This window comes from Dromiciops gliroides, chromosome 6, assembly GCF_019393635.1.
Source record: "Dromiciops gliroides isolate mDroGli1 chromosome 6, mDroGli1.pri, whole genome shotgun sequence".
Classification (NCBI taxonomy): Eukaryota; Metazoa; Chordata; class Mammalia; order Microbiotheria; family Microbiotheriidae; genus Dromiciops; species Dromiciops gliroides.
Window position 1 is genome coordinate 11,859,321 of NC_057866.1, and position 7,822 is coordinate 11,867,142.

The window sequence follows — 7,822 nt, forward strand, 5'->3', positions numbered from 1 at the left end:
TGGGTTCCAGCACTCCCAGCGCCCTTCACCAGCGATGGTCGGAGCCGGAGCCCAGAGGGGGCCACCCCCAACTCCTGAGTTCAAGGAACTCAGCAGAGACATAGCAAACGCAGGGTGGAGCAGGCTCGCCAAGGGGGTAAGAATTTATCAAAACAGGGATTGCCGTGGGGAGGAAGGAAAAGCCAGCCCTCTGGTTTGTTAGGCTCATGGTCGGGAGTCACTGCTATAGGTCTTTTGCAGGGGTATTGGGTGAATTTATGAATGAAAGTTTACCTCCCAGGATTGTGAGGATAGAGCAAAATGTTATTGGGATTTAGTATAATGTTTTCTTTGGGCGGGAAAGCCAGGAGAGAGGTCCCTGAATTTCATCTCATGAGAAGAGAGCATGGTACAGAGGCATGGCTTGGTCTGATGGGGTCATCATCTGACTGTAGGGGTATCTTGTTGGGGGAGGGCCATCCCCCACTGGTGGTGGCTGAGGGAATTTGGGTGAGGGGCAGCTCCAGATCCCTCAGGTCATCTCACTCTCCCTCTCACACCACATGGACAGCAGCCACACCTAATCTTGTCTTCCCTGGGGGTGGAGGAGACTGGAGTGAAGGGTGGTGGTCCTGGAGTTGCTCTGTATCTCTTTGAGAGTGTCTGTCCTTTGGTTTGGTTTTGTGGGGAGGGGGTTCTTTTTAATTTGCTCCAGGAAACTTCTCTGGTAAACTAGGCCCATTAGAAAAACAAAAGGATTTGCTTGGGAAAGGTGAGGGAGGCCTATGGGTCCTTCAAGAGTCTGGGATTAACAAAGACAGGTTAGCCCCAGGCAATTCATTTGCTTGGGAAAGGGGAGTGTGAATTCAGTGCCTTTTCTTAGAAAAGAAAAAGTTAAAAAAAAATGTTTGAGAATTCTACTTTAATATCCTGAGAAAACTGATTCCATATTTTAATTGGTAAACTGTTGACAGATGGAAATTATGGTAATATTTAGCAGTTGTTGCATGCTATTGTAAATTGGTTTTGTGATTTTGCTATGGGTTAAATACTGTTTGAGTTTATTGACATTAATTGCCTTTCTTCTGAGTTATCATATCTGAGCAAACAAGGTGCCAACTTTCCACAGGGAGAGAGGACTCGGTTTCTCCTGCACTGTATTAAATGAGGCTTGGCAACTTTGGTTCTTTTATGGTAACCCCCAATGATCATCCCAGGTGGCATGATAAACACAATGTTGAATTTGGCCATGGCATCTGGTATCAATGGTATTAGATTCTTTATGAAACAAAGATGAAAATTCTATTCTTAATCATAGTATATTTAATTAGAAGGGTATAGGAGTATAACTTTATGTACCCTTTTGCAGGTGGCTTGGGAAAGGTTTTAACATCTCAAGTTTGTTTCAAGAGAAGTAGAGGAGGTTGACTTATAGAATGTTTTGTTATGTTAAGTAATTTGTTAGATAAAGTTTTGAACAGCATGGGGCATTCTTGGCATCTCTCACTGGAATAGCTTTTCACTCCTGATGCAGGATTTTGGAGTTCCTGGATTCTCTTTCTTGGTTTTGGGTGTGCCAAGGTGCCAGGCAGTTAAAGTCCATAGGTTCCAGGCATGCCAACTACCAGGGTGCCAGGCGGTTAGAGTCTGTAGGTGCCAGGGGTGCCAAGGTGCCAGGCCTGCCAACCTGGAAGCCAATGAGTTGTGTCCAAACATTTTTCTTCCCTGATCCTCCTCTGAGCTGACCTATGGTGGTATTGTAGTAGAAGACCAACCTTACTCCCTAACTGGGCTGGGACTCATAGGTTGGTGTGGCTGGTCACCCCCTTTACCATGGCATCTGAGCATTTCTCCAAATCTGAGTCTGAATCAAGAAAGGGTCATCTGATGCTGTAATCTGCCTAGATAGCATAGGATTCACAGATTTAGACCAAAAGGCAGAAGAAATATTCAATAAATGGAATGAGAGGAGCCAAATAGTCAAAAATAAAGAGGAGGGATTGTGAGAAATGGGTAGTTGTCTCCTCTCAATGTGGATATAACAGTCAGTCAGACTCCACTGACCTGCTTGTAGGACAAAGGTCTCAGATCCCCTCCTCCCCCTCAGGTTAGCAAGGTCACATGGTTCAAGGAGCCCTGGTCTCAATTAGGTCCTCTCCAGAGTTCTGTCCATATAAGGAAGTATAAGGTCCACCCCTGAGTTATGCCCATACAAGGAAGAGGGGTGGGAATACTGCGTTCCGATTAGCTAGTTTTTGCATGTAGATTGTAACCCCGACCAGTGATGAAAAAGGGGAAGGTCCATTCGCATTAGGGACTAGGGTATAAAACAGGGCCTGCGAGCCCCCTTTCTGGGCACCCACTAGCTGCACACTAGGGTGCCTCCTTCTCATGAGAAGAAAATAAAGCCTTTGTCACCTCAAAAACATAAATCAACTTCACTTTGAAGAGAGTTGGTTTTGACATGGCTGAGTTAGTTCAGATCCAGGTGGAAAGTACTGGAGAATGACTGATGCATGGAGTTCAGCTCCAGGGGAATGACAAGCAATGTGGTGGGAAGAATGCTGGGTGGGAGATCAGGGTAGATTGTGTTTGAGCCCTGCATTCCTGGTATAAATCCCACCTGGTCATAGTGTATGATTTTTGTGAGATATTGTTATACTCTCCTTGCTAGAATTTTATTTAAGATTTTTGTATCAATATTAATTTGGGGACAGCTAGGAGGCACAGTGGATAGAGCACCGGCCCTGGATTCAGGAGGACCTGAGTTCAAATCCAGCCTCAGACATTTGACACTTACTAGCTGTGTGACCCTGGGCAAGTCACTTAACCCCAATTGCCTCACCAAAAAAACCCAAAAATTAGATTTAAAAAATATTCATTTGGGGAATTGGTCTCTAGGTTTCTTTCTCTATTTTTGCTCTTCCTGGTTTAGGTATCAGCTGTATAAAAGGAATTTGGAAAGACTCATTCTTTGTCTATTTTTCCAAATAGTTCTTCTAGTATTGGAATTAATTATTCTTTAAATGTTTGGTAGAATTGACTTGTGAATCCATTTGGTCCTGGCATTTTTTTTTCTAGGGAGAACATTGGTGGTTTGTTCAATTTCTTTTTCTAAGCTAGGGTTATTCAAGTATTCTAGTTCATCTTCTCTTAATCTGAGCAATTTATATTTTTGTAAATATTCATCCATTTTACTCAGATTGTTAGATTTGTGAGCATATAATTGGGCAAAATAGCTCCTGATAATTACTTCAATTTCATCTTCATTTGTGATGAATTTATCCTTTTCATTTTTGAGACTGGCAATTTTCTTTTTTTCTTTCTTTAAAATCAAATTAAGCAATGGTTTATCTATTTTATTTTTTTCATAAAACCAGTTTCTAGTTTTATTGATTAATTCAATGGTTTTCTTACTTTCAATTTTAAAAACTCTCCTTTGATTTTTCTGGATTTCCTATTTGTGGTTTAATTGAAGATTTAAAATTTTATTTTTCTAGTTATTTCAAAATTGCATCTTCAATGTAGTCTCTCTCTTTTTTCTCCTATTTTATTGATGTCAGCTTTTAGAGATAAACATTTTCCCCTAAGTATTTCTTTGGATGCATCTCATACATTTTGGTATATTGTCTCATTGTGGTCACTCTCAAGAAATTACTGATTATTTCTATTATTTCTTCTTTGACCCACTCATTCTTTGGATTACTGATTTAGTTCTTATTTAATTTTTAATCTATTTCTCCCATGGCCATTTATTGGATATAATTTTATTGCATTATGGTCTGAAAAGGATGCATTTACTATTTCTACTTTTTTGCATTTGGTTCTGATATTTTTATGTCCCATGATCAGTTTTTATGTAGGTGTCATGTACCACTGAGAAAAATGTATATTACTTGCTATTCCCATTTAGTTTCTTCTGAGGTCTAACATCTCTACTTTTCTAAAATCCTAACAATTCCCTTAACTTCTTCCTTGTTTACTTTTCATCAAATTTATTTAGTTCTGAAAGAGACAAATTGAAGTCCTCCACCAGTATGCTTTTACTGTCTATTTCCTCATGTAACTCATTTAACTTTTCCTTTAATAATTTGTATGCTAGAGGGCAGTTAGGTGGTGCACTGGATAAAGCGCTGGCCCTGGATTCAGGAGGACCTGAGTTCAAATCCGGCTTCAGACACTTGACACTTATTAGCTGTGTGACCTTGGACAAGTCACTTAACCCTCATTGCCCTGCCCCACCCCCCAAAAAATAGAATTTGTATGCTGTACCATTTGGTTCATATATGTGTAGTATTGATATTCTGTCATTGTCTTTCTTTGTTTCTTCCTTCCTTTCTTTTTTTTTTTTTGCAGGGCAATGAGAGTTAAGTGACTTGCCCAGGGTCACACAGCTACTGTCAAATGTCTGAGGCTGGATTTGAACTCAAGTCCTCCTGAATCCAGGGCTGGTGGTTTATCCACTGCACCAACTAGCTGCCACTCTTTCATTGTCTATGGTACCTTTTAGCAAAATGTAGTTTCCCAGCTTATCTCTTTTAATTAGATCTATTTTTGCTTTTCCTTTGTCTGAGATAATGATTGCTACTCCTGATTTTTTTACTTAACCTGAAGTATAATAGATTCTCCTCCAACACTTTACTTTTACTCTGTGTGTTTCTTTCATAAACAATACATTGTGGGCAGTTAGGTGGCACAATGGATAAGGCACTAGCCTTGGATTCAGGAAGACCTGAGTTCAAACCCAGCCTCAGACACTTACTAGCTGTGTGACCCTGGGCAAGTCACTTAAACCCCATTGCCCTGCAAAAAAATAAAAATACATTGTAGGATTCTGGTATTTAATCCATTATATCATCTGCTTTATTTCACACCATTCACACCCACAGATATGATTACTATTCCACTCATCTTGCTTTTCTCCCATTTATTTTTCTCTCTTTTACCCTGTTCCTCCTCAAAGTTGTTTTCTTTCTGACCACTGCCTTCCCCAATGTGCTTTCCCTTCTACTAGCCAATCCTTCTGTTATGCCCCTCCCCTCCTACTTTCCTGTAGGGTGAAATAGATTTTTATATCCAACTGAGTGTGGATGCTATGCCCTCTTTGAGCCAATTCTGATGAGAGTAAGGTTCAAGCATTACCTACCACACTCCCATCTACCCTTTAACTGTAAAACTTCTTTCATGTCTGTTTTATGTGAGATAATTTATCCCAGTGTACTTCTCCTTTCCCCATTCTCCCAGTGCATTCCTCTTTCTCATCACTTAATTATATTTTTTTAAGATATCATCCCATAATAATCAACCTACACCCATGCTCTCTATGTACATTCCTTTTAACTGCCCTAAGAAAGAAAACTTTATTGAGAGTTACATATATCATCTTTCCATGTAATACATGAACAGTTTAACTTTTTCAATCCCTTATGATTTCTCTTTCTTGCTTACTTTTTTATGTTTCTCTTGATTCTTTTGTTTGAATGCCAAATTTTCTATTAAGCAGTCTTCCCCCCATCAGTAATGTTTGAAAGTCCTTTGTTTCATTGAATATGCATTTTCCCCTGAAGAATTATATTCAGTTTTGCTGGGTAGGTGATTCTTGGTTGTAATCCTACCTCCTTTGCCCTCCAGGATACCATATTCCAAGTTCTCTGATCCTTTAATGTAGAAGCTGCTAAATCATGTGTAATCCTGACAGTGGCTCCATGATATTTGAATTCTTTATTTCTGGCTGCTTGCAATATTTTTTCATTGACCTGGGAGCTCTGGAATTTAATATTCCTGGGAGTTTTCATTTGGGGAATCTCTTTCAGGAGATGAATGGAGGATAGGGCTATCAGGGTAGTTTCTTTGATAATTTCTTGAAATATGACAGCTAGGCTCCTTTTTTGGTCATGGTGTTCTAGGACAATCATTATTTTTTCAATAAACATTTTTATTTAGAGTTTTGAGTCTCAAATTCTATCCCTCCCTCCCCTCCCTCCTACCTGAGGCAATAAGAAATTAGATATAGATTATGCACATGCAATTATGTAAAACATTACCACATTAGTCATTTCATATAAGAAAACTTGAATAAAAGAAAAAAATGAAAGAAACAAAATGAAAAATAGCATGCTTTTATCTGTGTGCAAGCAATACCAGCTCTTTCTTTGGAGGTGGATAGTATGTTTTATCAATAGTGCTTTGCGATTGTCTTAGATCATTGAATTGAATAGTTGTCATTCACAGTTCTGCATCAAACAATAATCCTGTCACTGTGCATAATGTTCTCTTGATTTTGCTCACTTCACTGTACATCATTCCACATAAGTCTTTCCAGATCTTTCTGAAACCATCCTGCTTGTCATTTATTGTAGCACAATAATATTCCATCACAATCATATACCGTGGCTTGTTTAGCCATTCTCCAATTGATGGCCATTACTTTGATTTCCAATTCTTAGCCACAACAAAAAGAGCCATTATAAACAGTTTTGTACAAATATGTATTTTTCTGGGTTTTTTGGGGGGGTGTTTCTGGGATATAAACCTAGCAGTGGTATTGCAGGATCAAGGGGTATGCAATTTTATTGCCCTATTTATATCTATTTTTCATTTGTCTAATTCTGCTTTTTAATTCTTTTCTTCAGAGGATTTTTGTGTTTCTTTACTATTTAGCCTATTCTGTTTTTATGGGGGGTTTTGTTACTTTTTGTGCCTCCTTTACAAAGCTGTTGACTCTTAATTGCATCATTTTCGTTTCTTTCTCCCATTTTTACTTTGTTTCTCTTATTTTATTTTAAAAAATTTTAGCTCTTCCAGAACACACCAATCCAATTCACATTTTTACTTTGAGGGTTTTCATGTAGCTGCTTGGATTTCATTGTCTTCTTCGGAGTTTGTATTTTGATATTCCATGTCACCATAGTAACTTTCTATAGTCAGATTCTTTTTTTGGACATTCACTTGTTTTCCTAGCCTTTTTCTTGACTTTTAACTTTTTTGTTAAAGTTGGGCTTTGCTCCTGGGGTATGAGAAGGCTCTCTTCCAAACTTTAGGTTTTTAATGCTGTTGTGTTGAAAACTAGCTCCAGGTATCTCTAGGTTTAAGTTCTTGCAAGGTGATATAATATAAGAAGAGGTATGATGTTCTTTTGGCCAATGCTCTGGTATGTGCGAGACCACAAGCACTTTTTTCCAACCTGCAACTGTAACCAAGGTCTCTGATCCTGCTCGTTCTCCTTGCTCTGGTACTCTGATCCAGATCCACTTATGGGAAATGTAACTAAGTCCTGCACCTGGTGCCAGCAAAGGATTTCCTATAATTTCCTTCTGACCAGCTGTCCAACCCTCTTTTTGACTGTGTGCTGAAAGTTTAAAAGCCACTGGTGCTGAGTCAGTCACTCCTAAGTCTGCTGTTGGTTTGTGGGATTAGGGGAATCTCTCCTGGCTTGTTAGGGGCAGCCTGTACTGGACTGTGTTCCACTCTTCCCCCACTGAGACAAAACTTTCCTGCCAACATCACGAGTTGTCCCGGGCTGGATAATTATTTCACCTTGGATTTTGTAGGTTATGTGGTTCCATAATTTGTTTTGAAACATTATGTTAATGTTGTTTGGAGGAGAATTTGGGTGAACTCAGGTGATTCCCTACCTCTACTCTACCATCTACTCTGCTCCTCCATTTTCAGACATCACCCTCTTAGCTGGTTGTTCACTTCCCAAATCTATTTTTTTGTTGTTGTTTTTTTTGTGAGGCAGTTGGGGCTAAGTGACTTGCCTAGGGTCACACAGCTAGTAAGTGTTAAGTGTCTGAGGCCAGATTTTAACTCAGGTCCTCCTGAATTCAGGACCGGTGCTCTA